Source organism: Protobothrops mucrosquamatus, unplaced genomic scaffold (assembly GCF_001527695.2).
Source record: "Protobothrops mucrosquamatus isolate PMUCROS unplaced genomic scaffold, P.Mucros_1.0 scaffold2917, whole genome shotgun sequence".
Lineage (NCBI taxonomy): Eukaryota > Metazoa > Chordata > Lepidosauria > Squamata > Viperidae > Protobothrops > Protobothrops mucrosquamatus.
Window position 1 is genome coordinate 60,424 of NW_015388943.1, and position 14,785 is coordinate 75,208.

A 14,785-nucleotide genomic window follows, 5' to 3' on the forward strand; every position below is an offset into this window, starting at 1 on the left:
GTGGAACCTCTAGAACCTCATTAGAAATGGGACCTCTTGATTATCTCAAACTTTAGGTTAAGGGTTCCACATATGCACGTCATACACTGCATAAATTATGCCTGGAGACAATGGATTGTCTTCAGAAGTTTTGGGTCCTCCATCACAGGAGGTTTCTAAGAAGAAGTTGGATGGCCATTTGTCTGAAATGGCATAGGGTCTCCTGCTTGAGTGGGGTAGGGGTGGGAGTGGGTTGGACTAGAAGACCTCCAAGGTCCCTTCCAACTTTTCTGTTATTCTCCTATTTCTTTGGCTCACCCTCACCCTCAACCTTTTGTGACTGTTGTAAAAAAAAAAAAAGTGGCAATGGTACAGGGAGAATGCTTTCAAACACATGTAAAGATACGTAATTGACTCATAAGAAGCATTCCTTAAAACAAACAAAGAAAGAAACAAGCATAATAATTTATTTATTTAATGCATGTGTCGCCCATCTCACTATTGAGGACTCTCGATAGAAGGGTCCAGATTTTCTAGAAAAGCCGTACAGTTATTTCTCTTTTTTTCCCCCCTTGCTGTTCCATCTGCATTCACAACACCCTCATTTAACCACATTTCACTACAGTCATTCTTTCTTCAGCCCAGCACATGTTTTCAACAGCCTCTCTCTCTTTCCTAGAAACATGCATAATTTTGGAACAAGCCACTCCTTGCGTTTCACCAGGTCTTTCATTAAAGAAAAGACATTGATAAATTAAAGAGAATCCAGTGGAGGGCAACAAAGTTGATTAAAGGATTGGAGGCCACGACTTGTGGAGGAAGATTAGGCAAACTTAATACAGGAGGCTTATGGAAAAAGCAACAGGAAGGGTAACTGATAAGTGTGTGTAAATGATGAAAATAGAAATAATAGGCAATTTAGGCTCAGTTATTGTGCTCTCTAGCTGGTGCAAACACAGTTTAGACAAGCAAATAACTTGTTGGGGTAAAGGATTGGATGATTAGGTGAAGAACAGTTGCAGGAATTGGGTATGTCTAGTCTAGTGAAGAGAAGGACTAGGGGTGATATGATAGCAGTGTTCCAGTATTTGAGAGGCTGCCACAGTGAAGATGGGGTCACCCTATTTTCCAAAGCACCAGAAGGCAAGATAAGAAACAATGGATGGACACTAAACGAAAAGAGAGAAGCAACTTAGAACTAAGGAAAAATTTATTAACAGTGAGAACAATTAACCTGTGGATCAGCTTGCCTTCAGACGTTGTGGGTGCTTCATCACTACAGGTTTTTAAGAAGAGATTTGTCTGAAATGGTATAGGGTCTCCTGCTTGAGAAGGGGGTTGGACTAGAAGACCTCCAAGGTCCCTTCCAACTCTGTTATTCTGTTAATTTGAATTTTTTCAAAGGACACAGGTAAACTCATCTAGTTTGGGATCAAGGGGCAAAAAAGGTTCTCTTTACAGTAAATGAACTGACAATTACAGCAATTTAACCCCTGCTTTACAAAGCAGATATATGCTAAGCGATGAGGAGAAATACATTTCTGATTGTATAATATTATCTTTCCATCCTGAGCAGGGAGCAGCATCCCTTAAGCACCGACTAGAGACTTTGGTCTCCATAAAAACTAAAAAGCAGGGACATCTTAAGCTCTGATCTGAATATTTCTACAATACTTTTTTTTTTTTGACATTGTGTTGAACAAAGCCACGCTAATCTAGGTCACTGTTGGGTATATCGAGTTTGTGAATTAAATCAGAGCAGATCACAAAAGAAAAATCCAGATTGAGAAAAAATCTACTTGTAGGGAAATGTCTCATGAGATTCTCAGTCATCCAGGTCATGATTGTCCCAAAGGTGCTTTTTCAAAAGGCTACTGGACTTTATCTTGTTTTTTGGTCTCCGTTGTGTTCGTAAGTCAAGGACTAGCTGTATCAGGCAGTTCCCTAGATTCCCCTGAAGAAGAACTGCCCAGCCAGGAAATAGGAAAATAGAAATAGAATTCTTGATTGGCCAAGTGTGATTAGACATGCAAGGAATTGGTCTCCGGTGCATAAACTCTCAGTGTACTTACAAACAACAAAGGGTTAAGTCATAGATCATAAATCATAAGATAAGAGACAACAATTGATAAGTGATAGGAAGTTGTCTTCTTACGTTTATTGGGGCTTCCTCTGTTTTAATCCTTGGGGAGCAAGGTATTATACAATGCTCTTTAGAAGGCCAGATCCTGAAGTTGAAACTCAAGTACTTTGGCCACCTAATGAGAAGGAAGGACTCACTGGAGAAGAGCCTAATGTTGGGAAAGATTGAGGGCAATAGAATATAATAAATATAATAAAAATTAAAGAAGGGGACGACAGAGAATGAAGTGGCTGGATGGAGTCACTGAAGCAGTAGGCGTGAACTTAAATGGACACCAGAAGATGGTAGAGGACAGGGAGGCCTGGAGGAACGTTGTCCATGGGGTCGCGATGGGTCGGACATGACTTCGCAACTAACAACAACAAGGAAGTTGTCTTCTTAAGTTTATTGGGGCTTCCTCTGTTTTAATCCTTGGGGAGCAAGGTGTTATACAATGCCCATTCATTTCAAGTTTTTAATATCTTTTTTGAGACATACAGTATAAGAAAAAGTCACCAATCCCTAAATCTCATGTAGAACATCTTGCAAAAGATTTACCTGTGAGGTCAAGTCAGCATTGCCAAGAATCAAACTGAAGATGGGAAAGCTTCGGGAAATAGCACCCCTCTCCATCTTTTCCCTGTCCTTCCTAAGCCGGAATACAAAATCAACTTTGGGTTTTGATAGAAATAAATCGACAGTGTAGTGGAGCTTTGGAAACCACATACATTTTTTTAAGGTCCTCACTCCTGCTCGTGAGCGCGTACTCTGTGTGAGTGGTCCCTCTGCTTCAAAAAAAAAAAAAGCCTGTTTGGGGTAAATACATTCAGAGTTTCACTTTCTGAGTCCAAAACTCATGCCAAACTTTCATTTCAGCTGATTTTAGCTAAAATGTTATTGTAAATTCTCCTACCGATTTCCTCTGGAGATTGCAGCGTTTTATCATTCTCTGGAGGGAAAGCTATGTAAGATTCCATCAGAAGGTTAATATTGACACGGCAGGTCCAAAGCTTTCTGCAGGCTAACAACTTCATTAAAATGTATCAGAGCTCCCTATCGCCCAGTGTGTGTGTGTGTGTGTGTGTGTGTGTGTGTGTCCCTGTATGCGTGTGTGTGTGTATGCATGTGCATGCATTTTGGTATTTTCATTAAATTCAAACAATGGGATGCTTGACTGTTTTTTTCTGATTCAGGATTCACTTCTGGGTTTTTTGTTTTTTGTTTTGGTCTTCCTCTTGTCTTCCTCTTCTTAATCAAAGGAAGAAAAAAAAAGCACCATCTGTCTGGAGCCAAAATAAGATACAAAGCAGTTAACGAAAAGGTGAACTGCTTAATTTCCCAGTTACATGTCCGCATACAGCAAAACAGACCTTTATGTAACAAAAGCACTGCAGCATTCTGCTCTTCCTAAGCCTATCCATGTTCTGGCTTTAAGACAGATGTGTCCTTTTCAATGCAGATTGCATAGGAATGCACTCAGATGTTTATTCTGCCTAGATAGATAGATAGATAGATAGATAGATAGATAGATAGATAGATAGATAGATAGATAGATAGATAGATAGATAGATAGATAGATAGATAGATAGATAGATAGATAGATAGATAGATAGATAGATAGATAGATAGATAAGGTAGGTATGGATGGATGGATGGATGGACGGACGGACAGACAGACAGACAGACAGACAGACAGACAGACAGACAGACAGACAGATAGATAGATAGAAGGGGTTTTGTTTTATGGGCTTGGAAGATTATTTTTCAAAAGGAAAAAAAAAAGAGACTGGAGATAAATTGTCAGGTGGGAGACAAAAGTAAAAAGAAAGCTATCTTTTTTTCTTATTTATTCCTTTTCTGCAACTTTCAAATTTCAAAGGGAGAAGCGTCATGTCAGTTTGCCTCTGATATGCGTTTCTGAGAGACAGGGATCTGTGAAACTTAGTGATGTGTGTGTGTGTGTGTATACACACACACACATGGACACACATGCACACAAAGATGTATCCACATACTCTAGAATTGTTGCTGTCTGCAAGTGTCCTCCTTTTGGAACCATTTATTTTATTTTTATATATTGTTACACTTCTGCAACATGTTCTTTTATGCCTTCAGTAGATTGCACCCCATGTACCAATGGAGTGACAGACACCATTATTTAGATAAGGGGGCCCATGTCTTTTTTTCAAAGCATCTCAATCCATAAGCGCACAGCCCTCTTTTCTTTCAGCATTTAGTTGTTGGTCTTAAATATGCCTTCGTGGTATATTTAGTGCTTGGTTCATAGGCCTCTCGTCTTGGAAACCTAGTAACGGTGTATTGGAAAAAATCGATTCCTCACCTGCCCTTCAGGAGTTCTATCATTCTACTGTTTGATGGATGCTAATTAAATCAGCTCCTAGCCCTTTTCCCCTTGATTAAAACAGAAGAAATAATGATGTGTGAAATGCTGGCCATTTGCAGCTAAATAGAGTTGGTTGAAGAACTGCATATGATTGCAACAGTCTCATTAGAGCACCTGTCAGTGGGCTTCCAGGAAGACATTTATTGGGGGCCTTAGGACCTGGCACACTGTATCCTCTCCCTCAACATTTAACAGAGGACAGGCTGTCAAGCTCCATTGTGCAGGTCCAGAATCTACTCTGATAATCATTGCATGAAAAATGATGGTGCCGTTTCCTACTATTTTGAGTGTGAAACATGGTGTCCGAGAAGTGCTAAATGACAACACAGCCATGGAGACATCGTTGCACAAAGGCTGCAGATTATGTACTTGCTTCACATGTAGGAGCAGAAATATCTAATGGTATCTGTGTGGTGGTGGTGGTGGTGGTGATGATGATGATGATGATGATGATGATGATGATGATGATGATGATGATGATGATGATGATGATGATGATAGCATATGACATTATGTTCTGCCGCCAACCATCCTGGTGATAAACACATGTAAATCTGACAGGTTAAAGAAACAGTATAGTTATTATTATGGTTGGTTGCACAGCCAGCAAATGTTTTAGACTGAATTTGGCATTTTGTTTTACCTTCTTCAATCCTTCCCAAGGATTTGGGATTGGCATATGTGTTAAGGATGTTGTTGCAGGATGTCAGCTGTCCCAAGTGAAGCTGCCTTTTGCAACTGACTGATGGTGGTTTTGTCAATACCAGAAGTGTTCAGGTGGTGTTGCAGAAGTTTTGGGATTGTACCCAAGTGGCCTATTACTATTGATACTATCTTTGCTTTCTTTCGCCCCAGTCATTCTGCTTCTATTTGCAGGTGGTTGTATTTTGTGATGTTCCCCAGTGATTTCTGTTCTGCTGTCTCCAGTTACTGCCATGTCTGCTGTCCAGATTGTTTTTGCCGTTCTTATTGACAGTTGTGAAGTCTGGATATAATATGGCAGCTGCTTGCCAGTTTGAATTCTAAAGTCCCAGATCACTTTACTTCTCCATTTTCTATTACATTGTTTATTTCATGGTTTATACCAATTCTGGCTTGCAGGCAAATGGCATTTCTTGCAAATATTCCAACGCACTATTGTTGCTACTTTTATCATGCAGTTTGTTTTTCTGGGCAATCTTGCAGCAGCTAACCAGGTGCCCCACTCTTTTTTTCATCTTCTTTGCAGAGGCGGCACTTGCTGTCTGTTGCTATATTCTCAATTCTGACTTTGTATAGATTTCTTCCTAAGGTTTGGTCTTGTGCAGCCAGAATTGTCTCTTTCTTCAACTTTACTGCTCTTAGCCATTGGTAGGTCGTCTTGTTATCTGCTTTGCTTGCTAGATTTTTTTATGTACTAGTCGTGTAATCCCTTGTCTTCCCATGTTCCTTTTCTATTCTTCATTTGATCTTTTTTGTAGACTAGGTTGATCTCTCTGGTATTCAATCAGCTTTCATGATGTGCTAACTTCATTGTCCTTATTATCCTCATCTGACCTAGAATAACCGTCAACTGCAGAAAAATTCATTAAGTGTTTGTCTACCTCCCATGTACATCTCATGTTTTGCTTTAGCTTGCGTGAGAGCTAATAGACAACAGTGTTTTTAAAGTAAACCTACAGGTCAATATTTTCTCTGCTGGTCCCATGAGGAATCTAAATCTAGTAATGGAAATGTCCAAGAAATCCACAGCAGCTGATTTCTGCGAGAACAAATTTGTAAGTCCCACTAGGACAAATTTTTAATGGTTGCAGAAACTAGGACCAAAAATAAGAACTATAAGTTGCAGCTATCTAGATTTAATTTTAAAAAATAGAACAGAATTCTTTATTGGCCAAGTGTGATTGGACACACAAGGAATTTGTCTCCAGTGCACAAGCCGTCAGTGTACAGATTAAACAACAAAGTGGTAGGTTATAGATCATAAATATCTACAGACCCCTCACATCCTGGGCATAAACTGTTTCAACTCCTGCCCTCAGGACACTGCTATAGGACACTGCATGCCAAAACAAACAGACATATAGTTCCCCCCCCCCCTGCCATCACTTCACTGAACACGTAATTTCCAAGCATTACCTTATGCCTAAAGATATTTACCCATGTAGTAGGCTGTATTGCTATTATCCTTGTCATCTTCTCATCTTTCCTACTACTTTCCCCTATTGGTATCTTATGATTTATCACTTGTTGTTTGTATCTTATGACTAATTAGTGTAGCTATGATTTATAATCGATGACCTATCTATCACTTTGTTGTTTGTAAGGTCAAACTTCCCAGTGGTAAGATTTGTAGAATAATGGAAAAATCTACCTATTATGAGTTCTACATGGAGTTTTTTAAGAAGCTGGACAGCCAAACCTTGAAAGCTGGTTTAACTGGTTACACATTATATAGTGGCAAACTGGATGGTGCTTGTGGCCCTATCCAATTCTACAGTTCTAGGATTCTATGCATGACAGAAATAAGTTTTTGCTTTCCTCAAAAATACCATGGTGAAGCAACTTGTTTTGTCAAGAGTCATTTCTGAAAGTTACATAGAGAATGCTTTTATTTTTCTAAAAAAGAAAAAAAAAAGGCAGCCGGGAAATTTACTAACATAGAAACTTGCATAAAGAAAAAAGAAAAAAAGGTTAATCTGCATTAAGAATTCTATATCCAAAGGAGTCTTTCCCACAGAAATTCTTTTTTGCTTAGCAAAGTTGCAAATGCGAAAGGGTGCAAATCGTCGTTCAGATCTCTTTAAAATCTCGTTGGAAGATGATACTATATTCTGTGGTATCGGAGTGAAGTTCTATTGATCCAGACATCCCAACATGATAATAACATGATGATGGAGGAGCATTCTGAATGTCTGGAATGGCACCAGGGCTGTCTTAAATATCCGATACAAGTCTTTTCAACATAAACCACCGCATGAACATTTCTGCATTTCAGCCTCTCTCTTTCTCTCTCTCAACTGTTCCAAGGTAGGGAGAGGAGAAGCTATTAACAATTCATCCCCTCTCTTCCACTCTGAAACATGAAGAGCCCTTCATAGCAAAGTATTGTGAGCACAGAGGAATTAATCAGGGCAATTAGGCTGTGTTAAATTGCATGGCATTATCTCGGGGATGGTAATTATCCTAATTTCACCGAATTCGCCAACCTACCGCACCTGATCCACAGACCTCCTTTCTCCACTTCACCTTCCCACCAGGCTCCATCTGGATGAATGAGGTCTTTGGATATTCTTTTTTATTAATTTCATCACTAGTCATGAAAATGAGGTTAGCAGAGAAAAAGGCTGACTAGGGTGGAAACCCGGGTGAAGACCAAATTGGCTGCTGGAGTATTTAATGGGTACAGTCTGATCCTTTTCTAATGTACCTCAATAAGAAGATCTAGTTTTGAAGAGAGGAAAGACACAGGTGTAAATGAAGTGTGTCCAATATATAGCAAACATAGACTCTATATATTGTGACACTTTATATATATAGGGACTACGTAGGTATATTGTGATTATAAAAGGTAAAGGTTTCCCCATCAGTCATGTCCAACTCTAAGACACAGTGGTCGTCTCTGCTTCTTGGCCAGCGTTGTCCAAAGATAATTTCTGTGCTCCTTTGACCAGCATGACTGTACGCCAAAGGCTCACAAAATGCTGTTACCTTCCCACCAAAGTGGTACCTATTAATCTGCTTTCATTTGCATGCTTTTGAACTGCTAGGTGGGCAGAATTTGAGGCAAGGAATGGGAGCTCACCCTGTTACGAGGAGCTTAGGTCTCGAACCTGGGCTAACAAACTCAGCTTCTTTAAGCACTGAACCATTACACCCCACTGTGATATTGTGTGTGTGTGTGTGTGTGTGTGTGTTTGTTTGTTTGTTTGTTTGTGCATGCATGGGCCACTAGAGGAGGGGTGTCAAACTGCTGGCCCGTGGGCCGGATGCGTCATCCGGAAGCCGCGCCCACCCCATTGCTGGCAATGGCAAAACTGTCCCGATACGTTGTGCGATGTCACGTAACATCACAAGTTTGACATGTTTGCACTAGAGTAAACTTTAGATAGATAGATAGATAGATAGATAGATAGATGGATGGATGGATGGACGGACGGACGGACGGACGGACGGACGGACGGACGGACGGACGGACGGACGGACGGACGGACGGACGGACGGACGGACGGACGGACGGACAGACAGACAGACAGACAGATAAATAGATAGATAGATAGATAGATAGATAGATAGATAGATAGATAGATAGATAGATAGATAGATAGATAGATAGATAGATGAAGAAAGAGAAAGAAAGGGGGGGGGGAAATTGGTCTAGTGGTTAAGACACCAGGCTAGAAACAAGAGACCATGAGTTCAAATCGCACCTCGGCCACGAAAGCCAGGATAATTGTCAGGAAAATAGGAGAAGGAGGGAGGTGTGTTGGAGATGGTCAATGCCTTAAGTGATTTGTAAAAATAACTCTCTTTTACTTAGCTAAGTGTACAAAGTGTACAGCAAAATATTTTCATCTTTCACCTTTGAGCAATTCTTGTTTTCCTGCATATCATTTGTCATTGATGTATTTTTCCATTTCTCTTTTCACAATTGCCACCCTCTGTTCTAATGGCACTCACTTTGGCACTCAGGGGGGCAATAAGGATGTAGGCCTTTCTACCTTAAATTATTTTTTTCCCAAAATACCTGGAAGATTCGTGATAGCACCAATTTCCCCTTCCTTTTTTTGACTGTGGTTGGCCCTCGTGATCTAAGTTTGCTCTTGCAAGTGATAGTGACCAAGATATGTTCCTTTCCACATGCAGTGTCCAAATATGCCCCTGTGTAAGATGCCTAAATGTTGTTTAATTCCCATTAATGCTTTGAGACTTCAAAAAAAGGACCCTGCTACTGGACTGCAGAGTAGTAGCATTTTTATCAACCCACCATTACAATTAGATTCTCTGGTGAAGTGCACTCAGGATATAATTGGCAAGCAGCGGTCGACAAAATTGCACATGCATAGAAAACAGGAATTGTGACACGGTGACTCTTACCTTCTCTTCTTCCACTTTTCACAAACATAAATAAAAATGTTCCCATCACCTCAGCTGGAACATTTTTGCAATGCGCCGTGCAAACCAGTTCATCATCCGGCTTGTGAAATAGTCTAAGTAAGTTTGCTGAGGTGTGTCACTGCAACGCTTCCATTTACGCCTGTTACAAACTTGAACTGGGAACCTCAGCAGAAATTTAGATTAGGAAGCGTTGTGATCAGCATATGCTCAGGCCTCAGAGTACATTCCAGGAAAGAAAGCAGTGGTGGGATTCAGCCAGTTCACACCAGTTCGGCAGAACCGGTAGCTAATTTTTTTGTTGCCCAGGCCCAGAATGGAAGCGGCATCCAAACAGAGAACCGGTTGTTCACACTGAACAAAAGATAACACAAGGTGTATACAATTGACAATTTCCTGTCAGAACAAACCTCCTGGATAAGGGATGTACTAGCATTAAAAAGCAAAGGTTCTGATTTTCTTGTCTGTCTTGGTGGCCAGTCTCACGTTCTGAGTCCCACAGAACCACACCTATATTCAGGTGTCATAAATACAAGCCAGTTGCCAAGCATCTAAATTTTGACTTTTAACCACAGGGATACTGCAACGGTCATAAGTGTGCAAAATGGTCATAAGTTACCTTTTTTTCAGTGCCATTGTAACGTCCAATGCTCACTAAACAAATGGTTCCAAGTCAAGGACCGTCCATAATTACTTTTCTAAATTCTCCATTCCAACTTGAGATAGGGCCATTGGGTGGGCAATTTCTTCAAATTTCTCGAAGGGAAGGAAGAATTTTCCAATTTAGTGATCATGGTCTAGACAACAGATTTCCAGACGTTTCGCTGGCCAACGAGGCTGGCATCTTCAGAGGCAAGGTGGACTCCTAAGCAAGCCAGAGGAACTGACTGGACTCCTCAGGTATCTTGATTTCTGATTAGTCTTTAGCTGACTGGAAGCCGCGGTGGATCATGAGGTTAGGACGCTGAGTCAGAAGACGATTGAAAGGTTGAGAGCTCAGCAGTTCAAAACTGAGAGCGTGAGCCATGTGACAGAATGAGCTCCCATCAATTTGTACCAGCTCCTGCCACCCTAACTTTGAAAGCGTGCAGATGTGAGTAGATAAATAGGTAGCACTTCAGTGGGAAAATACCAAGGACATCCCCTTGGGTGTTCCCTGGCGACAGTGATGTCACCATCTAATTCTTTCAACCTGGAAGTGCCTTGGTAGCTACTTCCGACGTGAATGTAATAGTAGTAGCTGACTGGGATGCAGGTCTTAGAGACCAGCTCTCTCCAACTTGTAGCAGGCCACCTTGTCTCTGTTGTTTAGGCCTTGGTTATTAAACCCTGAAGCCCAACACTGCCCAACAAGCTGTAAAGATTACACCAATTGCCCAGTTGTCTCTTAAGGTCAGACCTTCGCTTAGCAGAGAGAGGAACATCACAATTGAAAACACCACAGTTATGCCATGAGGTCTCCTCCGGAGTTATTGTGGAAAGCCAGGGAGGATTCAGGCTTATGGACAGAGGATCCCACAACGAAAAGCAAGATAACTTACACACACTTGACTACTGGCTAATTAAATAGTTGCAAGAAGGAGAATTCCTTTGTAGTTTTCCTCCCCTTAGAATGAAATCAGAAAGCAAGATCTCTTTCCTCAAAAGCTGGTATTAAAAACATAGCTTACCAGTTTTTGCAGACCGTTTGGAGAACTACCAGTTCAGCCACAAAGTTTGTGCAGTAACATTGTGCCAACTGCTCTCTCCTGACTTAAACTTATTGCACAAGCTTGTTAAAAGGATAGAAGGGAGAGGAAAGATCTTTACATAGGGCCTAAAAGCAATAAACAATAAACATTTAAAAATCATAGTCTCTTTGTTGAGGAACAATGACTGACTTAAACACATTATTTCCCCTGCTCTCTAACTCTTTCCAATTGATCCAACATTGCAAAAACCTTAAACTTTGGATTGATTTGTTAAACCCTACAGAACAATGTTTCGCCTCCTATAGAACGAAGAAGTCAAAAAAAATAAATCCGCTCTCCCTCTGCTTCTGTTTTCCCTCCCCTACCTGTTCAAAAAAAAAAAATGTATGAGATCACTGACTTTCATATAGTCAAAAGCTATCCTTGTTTCTTCGTATTTACTCCAAGTGAGCTGTAAATCAAACCCTGGATTGCCATCTCCCTAAGCTATTTGCATGGGGACAAAGTGGGTGCCGGGGGAGAAATCATTCTTTCATCTCAACGTGTTAGATTAGATTAGCATTATTCTTTATTATATTGGTGTTCTCTCCACCTTGGCTTTCAAGTCTGTGATTGCTTTTCTTGCTTGGGATTTGTTGGTACATAATGCCCTATTACCAGCTGTGAGATTTTTCATATCAGACAGTCTGTAACTAGAATACGAGGAAATACATTTGAAAAGTAGAGCAATCGTTTTTTTCTAGAGTTAAAACACCAGCTGTCACTGACGTGCCGTTCTCACAATCAGTGTTCTTATATGAGGTTCCAAAATTGGGAAGAATAGCCACTAAATTTTTTAGAAAGGTTATAGGTAATCCTCAACGTACAATCATTTGCTTAACAACTATTCGAAGTTATGATGGCAGTGGAGAAAATGGCTTAGTACTTTCACTTATGAGTCATGGTGGCACAGTGGTTAGAATGTAGTATTGCAGGCAAATATTGCAGACTGCCAGCAGTTCAATCCTGACTGGCTCAAGCTTGACTCAGCCTTCCATCCTGCCGAGGTCAGTAAAATGAGGACCCAGATTGTTGGGGGCAATATACTGACTCTGTAAACCGCTTAGAGACGGCTGTAAAGCACCATGAAGAGGTGTATAAGTCTAAGTGCTATTGCTATTGCAGGCAAACTCTGCCGACTGCCAGGAGTTCAATCCTGACAGGCTCAAGGTCGATTCAGTCTTCCATCCTGCCAAGGTCAGTAAAATGAGGACCCAGATTTTTGGGGGCAGGATGCTGACTCTGTAAACCACTTAGAGAGGGCTGTAAAGCACCATGAAGAGGTATATAAGTCTAAGGGCTATTGTTATTGCTATTATAACCATCACAGCATCATCGACCTCTGTTGTATGGAGGGTAAAGGATGGGAAGTTTAGTCAGGACTTAAAGGTTTCAGAAAGCTAGGTTGTTCTGCTCTCCACCTCCCTTCAGGAAAAAAGGGAAGGGGCGTCCCCATAGTTTTGTGTTCCAAATTTGGGTGCTTGGCAAGTGGCATGTACAGTGTTTGTGATGGTTGCAGTGTCCTGGGGTTATGCAATCACCATTTGCGACTGTTCCAGGTTGCTTCTGTCCCGCAAAGTCAATGGGAGAAGCTCGATTTGTTTAAGAACCGTGTTATTGATTTTAGCAACTGCAAAATATTCATTTAACAGCCTTGGCAAAAAAAAAAAAAAAGTGGTAAAATTGGGTACGACTCACTGACTGCCTTGCCTAATGATGGAAATTCTGTTGTCAGTAGAGCCTGTAAGTTGAGGAGTACCTCTACTGTCTTTGGATAGCATCTTGAAGCATCTCCAAATAACCTCAAGTAATTACCCCAAATTGATTACTGTCTTGAGTTCTGCCTCTCATTGAACAAGAAATCACGTCACTATCGGAAACCACCAGATTTTTCTTTCCTTTTTCCTTTTCTCCCATAGGACCCTTACAATTTCCCACAACGGCTGCAGTTGGTAGTGATGTTAAAACAGGGGTCCCCAACCCCCGGTCCGTGGACTGGTACCGGGCTGCAGCATGCCAGCAACTGGGCCGCACAAACAAGCAAAGCCCCATCCGTGGGATGCAGGCAGCACACAAAACCACACACTGTCCCGTCTATGGAAAAACCTTGCTCCATGGAAACGGACCCTGGTGCCCAAACGGTTGGGGACCTCTGTGTTAAAGAAATCCAACCCAGCTTTCAATGGGAGAAGGTTTATGAGAATCACCAAAACAGACTTTACAGCTTTAGCGAATGTTGCACTGAACAAGCTTTTTAAAGTGTCCTTTATTTATGAGAAACGGGTTTGGGAAAGAGCGGGTTGTTGAAATTTGCATCCGGAAAAGGGTAGTTTTATTTTAAAGACACCGATGCTGAGAACATTTATATGACAAAGGATGGAAGCAGTGGAAGTTGCCTTTCAAAAATATTTCTCAGGGTATTTCCATTAACAATATTGAGGGGAAGGTTGTATGCATCTCCTCCTTTTGTTAGGGAAAACTTTCAGCAAGCATTGGGTAAAGAACAGGAAATTGTCACTTGCAATTTTTAGATTGCAGAGTTCTGAAAGCCTTGATTTATTTACTTCCAGACGGGATCAATTGTTACAATTCCCCTATTCCTTTTTTGTCATTTCCAGATTTAGTACATTGCTTCCTTTTGTATCTTGAGTGTTACAGGTAGTGTCAACAAAGCAATCTCAATATGACTGTAGATGCTGTCACTCAAAAGTGTGTGTGTGTGTGTGTGTGTGTGTGTGTGTGTGTGGTGTTTTACTGATGTGGAAACATGCATTAGAGAAAATGTGGAGTGATCTTTGGGAGGAAGAGTTTTATCAAGAATTCACAAACAAAAGGTGCAAAGAAATTGAAATGTTTGAAAGGGTTGGCCTGCGCGCATGATCCATTGTGCATAGAAAGCCAGTTTAGTGGTGTAGTGGTTAAGGCACCAGGCTAGAAATCAGGAGACTGTGAGTGTCAGGACTGCCATTCTGCTATGCTATGCATTGCCTGTGACAGCCTGACAAACACAACGGGAGAGGGAGATTGGTGGGGTGGGATAAGGGAAGGGTTAGCATGAGCAATCAAAACTTTGCATCATTTATTTATTTTATTTATTTGTTCCCATTTATACCCCGCCCTTCTCCCGAGGGACTCAGGGCGGCTTACAGGTAAATAAAAACAGTACAATACAATAAATATCTAAAAACCAAATTAAAATATATATTAAATGACCTGTATTAGATTGTCATCCTATGAGAATTGCTGGCCATTCCAAGGTCACACAACACAATGCAGAACCATCCAGCCCACGAAGACAGGGACTGTTACCCAAACAATTTATTAGTACCTAATTGGACACTCTTTGATAACCAGGGAGATGGATGGGAACAAGGGAAGGTTAACCGTATGCTTTAGGTGTGAAAACCCCAGATCTAGCTTTGCTTCTTCTGTAACCACTTGATTTTAGTAAAGTAT